General features: G+C 32.7%; 2 pseudogenes; both read left to right on the top strand.

Annotated features, from left to right (window-relative positions):
- Positions 1-351: 351 nt before the first annotated feature.
- LOC149578026 (flavonol 4'-sulfotransferase-like) lies at positions 352-5,532 on the top strand (annotated as a pseudogene).
- Positions 5,533-15,698: 10,166 nt separating this feature from the next.
- Positions 15,699-16,863, top strand: LOC149578027 (cytosolic sulfotransferase 17 pseudogene; annotated as a pseudogene).
- The last annotated feature ends 539 nt before the right edge of the window (positions 16,864-17,402 follow it).

A 17,402-nucleotide genomic window follows, 5' to 3' on the forward strand; every position in this document is an offset into this window, starting at 1 on the left:
GCCCATGAAGAACCTACCATGAAGAAGCTTTGGAGAAAGCTAAGTGAGATCTATCAAGTGAAATCACTTGTGAAAAAGAGTTTCTTGAGGAAGAAGTTGTATTCCTTGAGAATGGAAGAAGGTGGACAAATTTTTGAGCATCTAGAAATCTTTAATATGTTGGTGACATAGTTGACCTCAGTAGGGGTGCCAATGGATGAAGAAGAAATGTACCAAATCTTGCTATGTTCATTGTTAGACTCATGGGATAGTCTTGTGATGGCTATAGGGTGCACTTTAGTCATCTTGAAGATGGAGGACATTGTTGGTTCTCTACTTTATGAGGAGATGAGAAGGAAGGTCTCTCTGAATGCTAAAGAGGGAAGAACAAAAGGTAGCATGGCCATTCTAAGTCCAAAATAAGGGGAGATCAAAATCTCCTGGTAAGTCCAAGGAAATCTGTAGGAATTGTGGCAAACCTGGACACTTCTAAAAGGACAACAAAGAGGAGACAAAAAAGAAGAAGAAGCAAGCAAGATTCTAATTCTGAGTCTTAGAAGGAAGATGGAGATGCTTTCATCATAGCCTTGGCGACTCATGCAGGTGGAAATGCATGGTTAATAAAATTGGGTGCATCTTTCCACATGACTCCTAATAGAAACTGGTTTAGTAAGTATGAAAATTTTGATGGTGGTAAGCTGTATTTGGGTGATAATTCAGTACTTGATATTGTTAGTCGGGAAAGTATTCATGTGATTTTTTGATGGTAGAATTATAAGATTTGATGGTCTCTTGCATATCCCTGGACTAGCAAGGAATTTGTTATCCATTAGTAAGCTAATAGATGCAGGTGTGCATGTACAGTTTTCTAAAGAAGGTGTAAAAATAGTGAGAGGTGGTATGGTAATAGTAAGAGGAAGTAGATTGGGTACATTGTACTAGCTTGATGCATGCATGATTGAGTGCAATAGTACTTCTGATAAGACTGTGAAAAGGACTACTCAGTTGGAGAAGGAGAAGATTTCTCTTTCCATAGATGGTCATGGTTTTCAGGTACCTAAGGGTGCTTTGTATACCGAATCAAAGTTGCCTGTAGAGAAGACTATGTTATGGTACCAGAGACTCGACCACATAGGTGAGAAGGGTCTACAGACCTTGAAAAATAAGAACCTTGTTGATGGGTTACATGATTGCAATCTTGAATTTGATTTTTGTGAGGACTGCATCTATGGTAAACAAAACAGCATTAAGTTTTACTCGAGTTCTCATAAGTCTTCATATATTTTGGATTTAATCCATTCGGATGTATTTGATCTAGTTGATGTTCCATCAATTGGTAGATCAATTTATTATGTTTCCTTCATTGGTGATTTTAGTAGAAGAACATGGGTTTATTTTCTTAAAAGTAAAGCTAAAGTTTTCAGTCATTTCAAAGAATTTAAAGCAATGGTTGAATTGCAGACTGGAAAGAAAATAAAATGTTTGAGAACTGATAATTGTGGTGAATTTTGCTCCAATGATTTTGACACATTTTGTAAAGATTGTGGTATTAAATGAGAGAAGACAACTTCATATTCTCCATAGCAAAATGGAGTTGCTGAAAGAATGAACAGGGCCCTGATGGAGAAGGCTAGGAGTATGTTGAGTGGTGCTAAACTAGAACAAAAGTTCTAGGCCAAAGGTATAACCACTACCTGCTACCTAATAAATAGGTTTCCTACATTAGCTCTTGTTGATAAGAAGCCAATGGAAGCATGGTCAGGCCACAAGCTTTCACTTAGACACCTGACAGTATCTAGTTGTGAGGCATATGCTCATGTGCCAAAGGAGAAGTGGACAAAATTGGACAAAAAAGCAATAAAATATATCTTCATCGGATATAGTTATGGTGTGAAAGGATAAAAGCTTTGGGATCCTATTGAACAAAATGTATTTTATACCAGAAGTGTTATTTTTAGAGAAACTAAGCCTTCTTCTATTACAGTGTAGCAAAAATGGATAGAAGAAAAGAAAGATGTGATTCAACTTCCTACTACACCTGAGAAAGTTGAATCGAGGCCCTTAGAAAGATGAGATTATGAAGAGAGCTCTACAAGTTCTAAATCATTAGAGGAAGAGGGAGAACCTAATCAGGAACCTGAACTAGATATTGTTCGAAGATCTACTAGACAAAGGAAACCACTTGAAAGGTATAAGTATTCTCCTGATGATTGGAGATGCATATTTGCATTGAATGCTAATATTGATGAACCAAGATCTGTACATGAGGCTCTTGGTATGAATGATTTAGAGTCCTATAAAATAGCCATGGATGAAGAAATGGTAGCTCTTTAGAGGAATCAAGCATGAGACCTTGTACCATTACCTAAAGGATGGAAGCTTGTTGATTGTAAATGGGTGTTTGAAAGAAAGATGGGTTGAAATGGAAGCATTGAGAATTATAAAGAACATTTGATTGCAAAAGGCCACTCTCAGGTTGGGGGAGTAGATTATGGTGAGATTTTTTCTCCAGTAGCCAAAATGACATCCATTAGATTTTTGCTTTCTATTGCAGAATCTTATGATCTAGAGATTGAGCAAATGGATGTGAAAATTGCTTTGCTTTATGGATATTTGGAGGAAGAAATTTACATGTCACAACCAGAGCACTGTGTGGTAAAAGGTAAAAGTTATTTGGTCTATAAATTGAAGAAATCCTTGTATGGTTTAAAATAGAGTCCTAGGATGTGGTACCAGAAGTTTGATACATATGTATTGAGTTTGGGATTTTTGTGATCTAAATCTGGTCACTATATATATTTCAAATCTGATGGTTATGGTTTCATGGTTATTGCCTTGTATGTCAATGACATTTTGTTTATTGGAAAAGGAAAAGGTTTGATTGTAGAGTTAAAATCTTAACTCTCGATAAAGTTTGAAATGAAAGATCTTGGTGCAACTAGGCACATTCTAGGAATAGAGATTACAAGAGATAGGCAAAATAGAAAGCTTTGGCTAGGCCAGAGTAAGTATGTTGGTACTATTTTGAAAAAGGTTTAATATGTAGGATTCAAGACCATTGTGTGTTCCTGGTACTATGGGAACAAAGCTTTCTAGCTCACTGTGTCCTACATCCTCATTGGATATGGAAGAGATGAGTCGAATAACATATTAGAGTGTTGTTGGAAGTTTGATGTATGCTATGGTTTGTACAAGACTAGACATTGCCCAAGTAGTGGGAGCACTTTCCCATTATATGTCTAATCTAGGAAGAGCACATTGGGATGTAGTAAAAAGAGTTTTTAGATACTTGTGGGGTACCTCAAAGTGCTCAATATGTTTTCATGGAATAGGAAACTAGCATTCCTTGGATATTTGAGACTATGTGGATTCAAACTAGGCTGGTGATGTTGATAGAAGAAGATCCACCAGTGCATATGAGTTTACATTATTTGGTGGTGCAATAAGTTGGATGAGCAAGTGATAGGTCATGGTCACTTTTTCCACTACTGAGGTAGAGTATATGGTAGCTACTCATGCCTACAAGGAAGTCATCTGGCTAAAAAGATTGTGTTCAGATATGGAGTTCAAATAGGGTGTAATGACAATTTATAGTGATAGCCAGAGTGCAATCTGCCTAGCAAAGAACCCAACTTTTCATGCGAGGACCAAGCACATTGATGTATAATATCATTTTGTGAGAGATATGGTCGAGGATGGCAAGGTGAAGCTGGAAAAGGTAGAGACTTTGGTAAATGTTGCTGATGCATTAACTAAGCCCATGAGCATAGAGAAATTTAGATGGTGTTCAGAGTCTATGGGCCTCTCGGCCCCTAACAGTTATGTCCATGATATTTTGGATCCCCTGGCTCTTGCAAGGTGTTCAACAAGTGGGAGAATGTTGAGAACATATGTCTTAACCTTGCAATTCTTTTTTTGGAAAATTTTAGAATTTGTTTGGGAAGTTTTCCACTTGTTTATATCTTGGAAAAGAGTGTATAAAATACCAAAAAGTGCCCTTTCCATATTAGGATATAGAAGGATCATTTTTAGGGCATAATTGGATTGTTTTATGACTTTTATGGGGTTCTAAACTAAGAGACAAAAGTACGGACGGGATTACTATTTTAACCTAGTTGTTTTTCCATATTGGAAATGTAAATGTAAAAAATGGGTAACATGTGGCATGGTAGTTTTTCCCATGGTTTTGTAAAACCACAAGTGGTTTCTAGGTTGTAAAATCACTATAAAAGGAGGGTTTGGGGAGGTGTTTGTGTAATTGAGTTTAGTTTGCAAGACTAGTTTTAGAAGGAGTCCCTCCAAGTTTGAGTTGTGGTGATGTGCTCATGTAAGAACTTGCATTGCAAGTGTATTTTAATCATCTTAGTTTGATAATACATCGTGTAGGTTTTGGAGGGTGGGGTTTTTCTCCTAGAAGGATTTCCATAGGATAATCACTATGTTATGTGTTCATTGTTATTTTGATTATGTTATTATGCATTTCTTGAGATCTCTACAATAGTTAGTTGAATTTGCATAATCTTCCTCTGAAAGATTAGTGTAGGAAACGATTATGTGCACCTTTACTTCCTTACAATTTATTGCTTCATACATTCCCCTACCTTTGGTTGAATATGTCAAAGCCCTTCCATTCATCTGGTAGGAGAGAAAGTACGTATGGAATTGAACTTGTGGAGCATGATGGTTTCTTCTATGAATATATAATTCTAGAGGGAGTGATGAACATGTACTCCCAATTCAAAGTACACGAGGACGATGTGTTTTTGTGCTTCAAAATGAAGACTGGAATCACCTGGTTGAAAGCTATCATTGCGAGCATTATGAGTGAAAGCAAGGGGGATGTTTTGAAGGGAAGGAGTGTCCACAACTTGATTCTTAACATAGAAAAAGCCTACAATTCATGAGCAATGCCTAATAGCCCCACTCTAGTTGAAGAAACCCCCTCACCAAGATGCCTCAGCACCCATCTTCCTTACCCTGCTCTCCCACCTCAAATCACTTCTTTGGGTTGCCGAATCATTTATATTGCAAGAAATCCCAAGGAAACATTCATTTCCCACTGGAAGTTCTTGCTTGCAATCCAAAATATACTAAGCGTTGAGACACTATCTATGGCTTCGAAGGAGGTATTCTTTGATTCATTTTATTCTGGCGTCTCTCACTGTGGTCCTTTTGTTGATCATGTACTGGGCTTTTGGAATGCCAGTAGGATTTAAAGTAACATATTGTTTTTGACTTATGAAGATATGAAGGAAGATTCCTTGTCTAGCATCAAAAAGATTTCAAATTTCTTGGGGAAATCCTCTTTGATAGAGGATGACATTCATTATATAGATAGTCATTGTAGCTTTCAATCTCTTTCCACTTTGGATGTCAACAGAAATGGGCAACTTAATTACAAAAATGGGCCATTGAGCAATCAGTACTTTTTTTTGAAAAGGTGATGTCGGTGATTGGAAGAATCACTTTAACCCAAAAATGAGCAATTGTATGGATTTGGCAATGGGAGCCAAGTTGGAGGAAGCAGGCTTGTTCGTCAAGTATGAACTCTGAAATAAAGAATGTGTGTCATTGAGCTATGTGCACACTCTGTTCAACTTCTGTTAGGTATTTTAGGATTAATATTGATGTACCCTTTTGACTATTTTACTCCCATAGAGCTTCATACATGCATTATATCAAAGAATCCCATTTATTATATTGAAGAATGTCAAGCCTAATTCTATAGGCTTTCGCCCTAAATGGTAAAAGTCTTACTTATGAGTGTAACAAATAAGATGGTCATTCGGTGAGGGATTTGACATATATTTATGGCATTTGAATTATCTTCTATCATGCATTACTCGAGGTTAATTTAAGAAATTGCTTAGTTTTTGTTATAATTTGTTTCGCAAACATCATTTTGAAATATTGTATTATAAATTTTACAAATTGATTGAGTTTTGTTATAATCATTTTTATAATCATCACTTTATCAAGAATAAAAATAATAAGAGTTCTTTTGGAGCACTGAGTCACTGCCTATTGTGAAAAGTAAAAGGTGAAAAATTATTAAAATGTTCTTTAGAAAGTCAGTCAAATAAATTTCCTTAGAGAAATGAAGCTAGTGATAAGGTATATACAAACTTGCCAAAAAACCATATTAGTACTATTTTTTTTTTAAATTATAAAAATATATATATATATATATATATATACATACATACATATATAGGTGTGGGGTAAAAGCATAAACCTGTGTCACCTTTTATAAAGAAATGTGATATTAGAATGTGACAGTTCAACATTAGTGACAAAAAAAATGGTATTTGTGTTTAAAATATGAAGATGATGTAAACTGATGAAATGTGTAGATTTGGATGAATTTTATGCCTATAATTTTTATAATTTTTTTGAGTAGGAATTTATTCATTTTTTTTAATTTTAAAGTCCCTTTTTTAACTATAAAAAATATAGGGTGTAGTTCCCGTCAAACAAGTAAATGTAAATCATCTTTTTTTGTTCATATTTGAAAATATCTTATAGATGACATGTATATCTAGTGCACAAAAAAAGAAATAATTATTTTTTATGTATATTTTATTTTTTATAAGTACTCAAGTTCGACCTTATCAGAATCCAACAATTTTTTCCTCCCATCAAAACTTTCCTATCAAATCTATACCTTCTTGAAAAAACATTACATATTCATGAATAGGATTCTCTCCTCTAGAGATGAATATAATTTTTAAATTTTTTTGATATGATTTACTTTTTTTTTTCCTTTTTTGAGGGAGCATCTTCTGAAATGTTAAAATATTAACTTATAATACTTTGAGATTATAACATATTATAACTAATCAAAACACTCAAAAATTTATATAATGATGATATTGAATCTGAGATCTATAAAAGGGTATTTTTAGTTTTTGAAAAAATTGAGTTTTGATAGAGAAATGAGATTTGACCAAAACAGGTTTTGGTATCACAAATTGTGACACAGATATGTGCTTTTACCCTCTGTGTGTGTACACACACACATATATATACATACAAATATATATATTGTATTTCAAGATTAGAACATAACTTTTTAAAATAATTTTAAATTAACATTTATATGTAAACAATATAAATACTAATACTAAAAATGAATTTTTTTAAGCCGATAGCCTTATTTCCTAGCGATTTCAATTGGAAAGTTGGATGGTTGAGAAGGAGATAGCCAATGTCGCAAAATATATCCAAGAATGGGGTCATCGTCTATATTTACATATTCCAATGTTCTCATAGTTTTCGTTGCTATTGTTCAATGGTGGTTAAAAGTCTCTCCGTATTTGATCTTCATTGAGAAATTTGTAGTAACAGTACAACATAGTCAATGACAAGAGACATAATAATTTTGAAAATCGTATGCAAAGTGAGAGTATGTCAAATGTAATAAAAACATCACTATATCCCTCTTAATGTCTCTTGAGTGCTAGTAATGAAGGAAAAATTTTTGCTAAATATTTGAGGAAAAGATGAGTTATTTCAACACAATTTGGTAGCTGCACCAAGGAACATACTATCCCTTTGTTGGTAGAGTATGATCTCTTTGACAAAGGAATTTTTATTGTTTTTCTAATAAATCATTTAATTTGTTGTTTCAGGTGGAATTAATTATAACAGAGATTGTAAAACAAACTTTTGATGTAAATATGTGGAGTTGGATGATTTCTATTTTTGATAACTCATAGCTATGAAAAAACAATCAATAGAGAAATATGCTAACACCAAACCCTAAAAGTGTCCAAGAACTATTGGACAGATTGGTAGATATAAATACATTGGTTCTAAAAAAATATTTTTCTTTTGCCTAATGTAAATGATCTTAAATCTATATTGAAGTTACATATTCACAAAAAAAAGGTAGAGGGATGCAAGATCATCTAACAAGAATTCACACAGCTAGAATTGGAAAGCTAAATAACTATTCTTCAAATAAATATTTTTATTTATTTTAATCATACTGTAGGTATATTATTTAAGAAAAAAATGAGCAATAAAAACACCCATGTGCGAATGCACTCTTCACATTTGTAGGGTGCATTTTGTTACAAATATAGTTTAGCAAAGGTTATGGAATGTTTCAATGGAAAGTCATTTGTTACCTTAGTAGCTACTAAGAAAAGGTTATTTTAAGTATATATAATTTACATTAAACCCTTCTTTACACCATTTGATGATGGAAAGTAAGAACATAATCTATATATAATCTACTTTGGTCTAGACAATAAGATTCTTTAAAACAATAAAATACACTCAACCAGTGCTAAGTGACTCAGCTCAAGATCTTGCACAAAAGTAATGCAAACAAATAAAAATGGGCAAAGTTTGCAAGTAATTTTACAAAAACATATAATAGGAGATATTTTTAGAAAGAAACAATCTATAACCCAGTTACATTGGTCTAGTTGTTGATTAGCTAGGTTGATTACAAATTCATGTAGAACTATCATTAGATTAGGTACAATAAAAAGAACAATCAATTGTTCCTAGCTAGCAAGATCAAATATAGTGGATTCCAAACACAAGATCTCAAGATAAAGAAATTAGAATTACAAGAAGTAATGCTTGATTGTAGCCACTGGGTGAATTCAACATGAGGCAACATCTATTGTAGTGGCATCATGACCTACCTTTCTTAAGATGGGAAGAAGTTTGTGCCAACACCAAACTCCATGATATCCTCCATGAACCAACACAAAGTGTGTGTTTTCTCCCACCACTTCATTTTCCTCCATCACCATAATTTTCTTTAATGAATCGATTCTTTCACAAGAGGTGTTCTAATGAGAAGAGTATTCATAGGTTCTTAGTACTCAACAACATGGACATAGGTGATCAAAAAATTGTACCTTAAAGACTAACCCAAGTAGTAAAAAATTTGATTCCTAGCATAGCTCCAATATTAAAAGTAAAACAAGAACTCTGAAAAAGCATGTAGTTCAAGTCTGAAATGATCTTGGCAGTAGAAAAAGGCCTAAAGGAGACTAAAGATAAGGTAAAGAAAGATCAAGACAGAGATTATGAACTCTTGAAGGGACTACATACAGATTCACAGAACAATGGGCAAGGAAAAGGAATAATTGGGAATATTGTCATGCAAAAATATTTCTCTAATATTTATAGATAGTCTGATAAGCATATCTTTAGGGCACCAGAACAAAGTTTCCAAACTCCAAAACCTAGGAAGATGAATACATGTGACCATGGAAGAATTGCCAAATAGATTGAATGCCATCAAAGATTTGGCTAGAGAATAATCTAGATGGCTCTTGAGTTATACTAATGTGCATGTACAAAGGCATGGAGAATTAATTCCAATTATTTTTGCCACTAAGGCCTATAGAGAAAAAGCAAAAAAATGAAAGAAGGTGAAGTGATTCATATTTTGCCTCTTTTAGATTTTTATATAATCATTGTAATATGACAAACTAGTTCCTTTCCATTTGTCATTCTTTTGAGGAGATGAACCGATTAAACTTCCATTGTAACGGTCATCTCAGAATCCTATATGTATTGAAACAAAATATTAATAAAAGGTTGGCTAATTTTTGTTGTGAAGTACTTGATTTTGCAAAGTCAATTGAATGGTATTTTGTATCAATTATTTTCTATTCCACTCTATTAGTAATTAGTTGTTATTTTTCTCTTTTATCTAGATTAAAACAAGGAGTGAGCAGAGCTTCATTCCCCTATTTTGAGATAGCGAGTTGAACGTGATAAGTATTGTCATATTAGGTTCAAAGAGATCCTTTAAGTGTTTTTCCTTCAAGTTAATCTTAGTTTCTCTGCATTTTATGTTTCTAATTAGTTTAGTTTGGCATTAGTTGTCATGCACCATTGAATAATTAAGTTTTATGAGTTGATAAGATGTGTGAGTCCATAAACTTAATAAACTTTCTAAATCATTTCTGACCTGAGTTGAACCTTGTGTAGGTTTGGTTTGGTTTACCTCTCCTATTCTCTGGTTAAGAACATACCCTATCTAGATTTAGAAATAAACCAAATTCATTACAAATCTGCAATAGGGAGTTGTACCTAATAATTTAGAGGGAAGTTACTCTTTTCAAAAGCAACTTTCCAACTATTGTAATTAGTTATTGTTCACAAATTAGGGTGTCTAAGAGTTGAAATCATAAAGAACAATCTATTTGCCAACACTGTAGACAAAGATAACCATGTTTGATATACAAGTTTATTTCTGACACCATCTTATGGAGAATATTTGATGCCCTATTTATTTATGGTGTGAAATCATTATTTGGGAAATTTGTAAAGCCTTGTCTTCCAAATAGATTAAATTGAATTGGGGATTTGATTTATTTTTAAACATAATTCTAAACTATTAAAACTTAGAAAACCAATAGAATTATGATATATTAACTGTTAATTTTTCAAAAGCATAGAAATGCATCGGACCAAAATTTCAAAATACAAATCAATTTTTTTAGGAGAAAAAAATATGTTCAGAAAAATTACTTATGAAGTTTTTTTCTACTTTTTCCATTAAAAAACAAAGAATCTAAATCATTCAACATAGTTTTTTAAAAATTTATGTTTATGTGCCATTATTCTTTTCTTAAACTTGGACAATAATTATTCATAATAACAATTGTTCATACCTATATTACATTATCTTTACTTTCTTGAAAATATTTTTAAAATTCTAAGAAAATATTCATAATTTTAAATAAATATTAATGTTTTAGTTAGTGAATGAATTTTTAATAATATTTTTGTTACTATTTTGCACTCATTAAATTTCAGCTAATATGCAAGACTCTTTCTATCCCTCTACTATAATACTTTTACACATCCTATAGGTGTAGATTCCACTCACGTCATTTCCTTTTGTAAAAGAAAAGTAAAATGTGAACTAACCTTTTAAGAAACATAGCTTATTTGTTACTATGATTGCTTCTAATATTTGTTTAGAAAATAGAGCATTGAAATCAATTTTTAAAATTTATTTTTTATTTTCAATTTCTTACTTAAAAGAATTATGTACTATTGATGTTTGAAGACTTCAAGTTTTTTAACTTGATTCTCTTCATTTAACTTAAGAATTTTTCGACAATGCAATATAAAGTCTTTGATCATAAACTTGTTTACTTATTTATTGGTTTAATTTTCAGTTTAAATTTAAGATAATTGCACTTTTCTTCATATTTAGTGTCCTATTAAATTATTTTAGAAAAAATCAATCAAGTATTTCTGTCAACATACCAAGGCCTTAAAATTTTGACATTTGTCTATTCAATATAACACTTTCAATAGTTATTTTGGTGACTTACACAATAATCATTACAAGATGATTTCCTTTCTAAACACACCAACCCACACTATAGTTCCAAAAGGCAAGGACTCTAGCTCTCAAAGAGCTCTTGTTAGTCGCTTCTGTAAGGCAGGAGGCTAAAGTTTTCAATCACTCTTTTTAGCATTACTTTGGCTCTTGAAAATCGTGCACTCACAAAAAATCTTGCTTAGAACTATAGTTTTTGAGGAACTTGGAAATCAACTGATGTCATAATTTCATATTACTTTTTTCCTATTGGCCACAACTATTATTCCTCATAGTATTTTCTTTTTCTAATGGAAATATTATGAAAATTATTTAGCATTGCAACTGGCATTTGCAAGAGAACTAAGTGGCAAGAATGTATTCTCCTTCTTGTATGGCGAACATGTAGTATTTGTTTCCATGTATCGATGTGGAAGTAAATGAACTATTGGGTGCCTAAATTTGTGTGATAAGGATTTCTTCAAATGAAAAGGAATTTTAAAACATTCACATCTAATTGCTCAATTATGCTAAGGCTCTGGTTAAATATTTTATATTTTTGCAAGTTTGAAATAGATTTGACCATGTCTATATAGCATAAACTATCATTTTGTAACTGCATTATAACACATAGTACGAGATTGCTATTTGCTTCTTCATATAGAGATATTCTGAAATTTATTTTTATTTAGTAATTTCAAAAAATTACAATATATATATATATATATATATATATATATATATTAGTTGGAAGCCTTATTGACTTTGGGGTTGTTGGCCTCTAATTTTTGCAAATCCTAAAACTACTGAAATAGAACAAATTTTGGGTTACCTGCTGTAACTAGAAATCTATATATTGCATTCTTCTCTGAGAGTCTTTTTCTCTACAAAAGATAGAAATGGTAAGATCACGATCACTACATTTTTGTTTTTTTTTTCACATTCACGTTTGTCTCTGAAATCTCATCCATGAGGAAGTGAACTTCCTAAATTTAATTATTACAATGAATTTTCTACATTTCTATTTCTTTTTTCCTATTGGACAGCTTCAATTTTCTTGGTAATTTTTTCTATTTTTGCTCTTTAAAATTATCAAAAAATATTTGAAGAGTTGTGTCATCCATATTGTACAGTACATATGGCTTTCATTTTACAAATTTAAACATTGTAATAGGTGGAAAACTTTACAAATGGTTGTAGGTGGAGTACTCCACAAGTAGAAAAAACTATTCTATAATGGTTATTCATGCAAGGCAGGTGTGCTGGAAAAATTAAAGCATCATAAGATCGTTGAAGATTTCACCGGCAACATTGTAGATTACTTCAATAGAGATAATTTATCCAAAGCCTACAACACTCTCCTTATAATGGAGTTTCCATAACTTTTTTCACTCTCTTCCTAAATAGGAATTGCCTCCATTAAAGAAAAACTCATAAAATAATTCCCACCACAATACTTTCAATAATTTTAGAGTTATCTATGATTTGTAGTTATCGATCATTTCCTTTTGTGTCTTTGATTACAAAGAGTTCAAAATTAAAGTTTAAGTAAGTTTGGCTTTTTCTTGTATTTATTGTACCCAATGCATAGATTTTTTAGGTCAATAAATTTTGCCTTGTTTTAATGTGGATTGAAGAGTTGTATTTTATACAAAGATCCCACAAACACTTGGAATTTAGACAGAGTAGGTCAGAGTATGGAAGTCCATCGTTAGTGTCACCCATGATAAATGAGGCATTTTCTTCTATTATGGCATGCTAGAAGATGTTCCTATCTTGATTTCTATTTATTTCTATGTTGCTTTACCATTTCTTTGTATAGTTTTAATCCTAAGGAAGGCATAAATATTTAGTCATCACTATTTTGGGATGTAGATAATCAGCTGGATTGTTAGCACCCAATCTCATCCACTGAGAAAATAATGTAATAAAAGATGTGGCAGATGAATCCATTCCTTGTGCCCTAGAATGAAGGAAATTCAATTTATTGTTATAGAGCTACAACAAATCTCTAGGTGCAAGTAATTTGTGATGATTTTTTGCCCCAGAAATATATTTCTTGTAAAATTAGATGTTTGTACAAAAGAAGAAACAAATGCATCATAATAGCTATATATCATGATTACTTTGAAACATTGCCATTGTTAGGGCATTCCTTATGCAAGGTTTTTCTATTTCTACCCTAGATATAGTCTATTTTGTTTTTTCAATTACTTCAAAGCTATAACAATATGCCTAGTTTCAAGAATGTAGACCATGCTTGTCAAGACTACTAATAATAAAATCCCCCATTGTCATTGTATAAATACTAAGATTCATTTTTTACCTTTGTCTTATAATTAAAACTCATTTGTTACCATCTTCGTCATAGTAGTCCAACTACTCCTCATTTAAATCCATTCCACACCCCCCCCCCCTGCCCAAAAAAAATGGAGTAATGATTGTCCTCCAATATTTGCCATTTCCTAATCGTGTTTGAAGTAACAATTCTTTCTCATAACATTCTTTTGTTCCTTTTATAGCTACTATTTTTCAGCATTTTAATATCGTTCAACTCATTAGTAGCTATCATTATTTTTCTTCTCATTCATCTTTTTTCTATTGGCTATCTAGAACCATTATTATTCACTTTTGACGCATACTCTATTTTTCATTGTCTTATATATATATTAGACAATGAAAAATAGAGTATGAGTCAAAAGTGAGTAATCCTCTATTTTTGACTCATACTCTATTTTTTTTTTGGTACCATTTGAACATTTAAATCTTTTTATCCGTGTTAACACATTGGGAATACATCTATGTTCCTTGTCTTCTTGATAGGTGCCAATGACACTTTTGAAAGATTTTGTACTTATGTCATAATTATTTTACTTCATTTTTGTAATTTTTTTGCACAAATAATTTTCCCTATGGATTTAAGTTTTGGGAAGAGAAATAGAGATTTAGCAGTTAAAAATCATGTTCACAATATTTTGTTTGCCATCTCCAGATGCCTCACTAGACTAAGTTGTGTGTTTCCTTCATCTTGGCAAACACTTTTTTAATAATGTCTACATCACTATTTTAGGTCCTTCATCCTGGCAAATGCTTTTTTAATAATGTTTGTATCACTTTTGCAAGTCGTAGAAGGAGTTTGAATGATTCATTTTTTTTTACCTATATATGAGGTTAAAATTTTATTTTGGCTGGCATGTGTTTGATTCCATTGAAGACAATAATGGAGAATCATCTTTTTATGGGGATGAATGCTACATATAAATGATGATGGTCTGTCATGATGAGTTGAGCCATTTTTTGTTAAGACCCTGACACCAAACACAATTGCAAGTGGGTACATATATTTTCCTTTGCTTTGAATTCAGTATTTGGTTCAAATTTAACATCTCTATTGTTGTTAAAAGTGTTAAGAGTATTTATCATCACTCTTGAAGTTAAAAGTGTTAAGAGTATATGTTTTTATTAAATGTGTATAATAGGGTCTTAACTTGAAAACCTAACCAACAAGTTTAGTGAAGTACCTACTTTTCTTGGTCACTAAATTTCAATAATAATTAGGAATTTATAACTCAAATACCAAAAAGAATTCTAATTGAGCACATTTGAAGTCAAATTTAAAAATATGTAAGCAACATTTTTAGTCAGACACCCACTTTCAATAATCGTACAATTATCATTACTTTAATGGAACATAAAAGATATGAATTAAAGTCATACAAAACTTCTGCTCCATCAAGTGAAACAAGAAAAAACTGCCATACACTATATATATATAGAGAGAGAGAGGATTCTACATAATGACTATATCTCACTTTTTTCTGGGCCCCTACTTTAGATAGGGATTCTAGCTGCACGCAGCTCTTGTTTACTAATGTAGAATTTTTGTTATTCTGGAAAAATCTGGTTCTTACTGAAATGTGCTTTCTTGCACATGTTGCTAGATTCTTTCATTTGTAATCTATAGTGTTTTCAATTAAAAATAAACAAATTCCAACGACTGATTGTCTCGACTGATTTTATATTAACTTATCTAATAGTTATGGCATAAGTTGTCTTCTAAAATGATCAATAATATGAATGGAATTGCTTACCTGCCAAGCTACCACATTGGTTTTATGAAAGTAAAAAATATTCTTAATATTATTATACTAAGTTACGAAATTGGGATTCCTGTGTTAAACATTTCTTTCAAGTGGGAGTTTAATAAATTCGATAATGGTTGTGCGCATGTTGAAGTGGGAATTTTTTACAGAACGCACACTAGGGGAATCAAAAGTATGTTGTTTGCCACTATAAATTAATAAATGTCCATTATTGAAAGTACCTTCACCAATTGTATTTTTATATTTATACAAGCACGAGAATTAGCTTTATATTGAGAATTATAGCTACCGGTTGTTATCATTGGCATTCTTATCCTGCCAGTCATCTCTTCAAAGAATCTGTACTCTGTGTTTCAATATCATGTCATCTGCTGAAGGGCCAGAACGTCCCTATGGAGTTGAACTGGTTGAACATGATGGCTTCTTCTACGAGCCGGTTAGTTTCGGAGGAGTGATGAAAATGCGGACCGAGTTCAAAGCACGGGACGACGATGTGTATGTATGCTCGGGAGTGAAGACGGGAACAACCTGGGTCAAAGCTATCGTTGCCAGCGTTATAAGTAAAAGCAAAGGCGACGTTTTGAAGGGGAAAAATGTCCATCAGTTGGTTCTCAACATAGAAAGGCACCACAATTCACGAGCACCGCCAAATGCCTCTGCTGTAGTTGATGAAATGCCCTTCCCAAGGTTGCTCAGCACCCATCTTCCTTACTCTGCCCTTCCAACTCCAATCACGTCTTTGGGCTGCCGAATCATTTATATTGCCCGTAATCCCAAGGACACTTTTGTTTCCCACTGGAAGTATTTGCCTGCACTACAAACCGTCTTCAATGGTGAATCTACATCTCCAGTCTCCAAGGAAGTGTTTTTTGACTCCTTCGTTAACGGTGTCTCTTTCTTTGGTCCTTTTGTTGATCATGTCTTGGGCTTCTGGAATGCCAGTAGAAATCAGAATAACATCTTGTTTTTGACTTATGAAGATATGAAGGCGGATTCTTTGTCCCACGTCAAAAAGATATCTAATTTCTTGGGACAATCCTCTTTGACAGAGGAAGACATTTGTCGCATAGATAGTCAATGTAGCTTTCAATCTCTTTCCACTCTGGACGTTAACACAAACGGCAAACAAGATCTCAAAACGGCTCAGATAAGTAATAGATACTTTTTTCGCAAAGGTGAAGTGGGTGACTGGAAGAATCATTTCACTCCAGAGATGAACAGGCGTATGGATTTTGCAGTGGAAAATAAGTTTCGGGAAGCGGATCTTTTCCTCAAGTATGAACTCTGACATACGAAAACGTCTTATCAATCTGCGTGTACCGGTGTTTGGCGGGTCTAGCTTTTCAGCAGAATGCAAATAAAGTATTCTAGAATCAATAGAAATGTATTATTCCATAACTTCTCTGTCTTTCCATACCTTGCCAAGGCTTGATCTATGTATTACTCCACAGAAAACAACGTATAAATCTACAGGATTTCGGAGTAATTGCGACATAAAATTGAAGGCACATCCTGCTTCATTCTCATTAGAAGTGAGTATTATATGTTTAGCTGATAGTTTACTTGCAGTTTTCTTTTGCCATGTGTTATCTCAATTTAATTTTAACATATAGAAATGTAATATAAATTGTATAGTAGAAATTTGCGGGAGTTCATCCATTTCAATATTATTTAAATTAGAGCACGCTTAGGATAGAGATCCAGTAGCTGTTAGGGTGGAGAGTTTCAGCAGTTTGCAGAGGATCCTCAGATACATTGCACTGCCCGCCTGAAGGACATGTTCGACAAGTTTTACAAAGACCTCTGCCAGAGCAGTGCAGTAGGTACGAGATTTCTGGCCAAGGATACTCAAATGCCTGGGGAAGCCAAGGACGTTGGCCTCCCTAATTTTCTGCCGCGCTTTGTTTCTATCGACCTGTTGCAGCAAATGTGTGGTTATTAACATTATATTCTGCAATGATGGACTCTACTTCTTCAATCACATAATACCATTATTCTTACCATAATTTGAT

Source organism: Cupressus sempervirens, chromosome 1 (genome assembly GCF_028749045.1).
Source record: "Cupressus sempervirens isolate cs-2001-9-10 chromosome 1, ASM2874904v1, whole genome shotgun sequence".
Taxonomy (NCBI): Eukaryota; Viridiplantae; Streptophyta; class Pinopsida; order Cupressales; family Cupressaceae; genus Cupressus; species Cupressus sempervirens.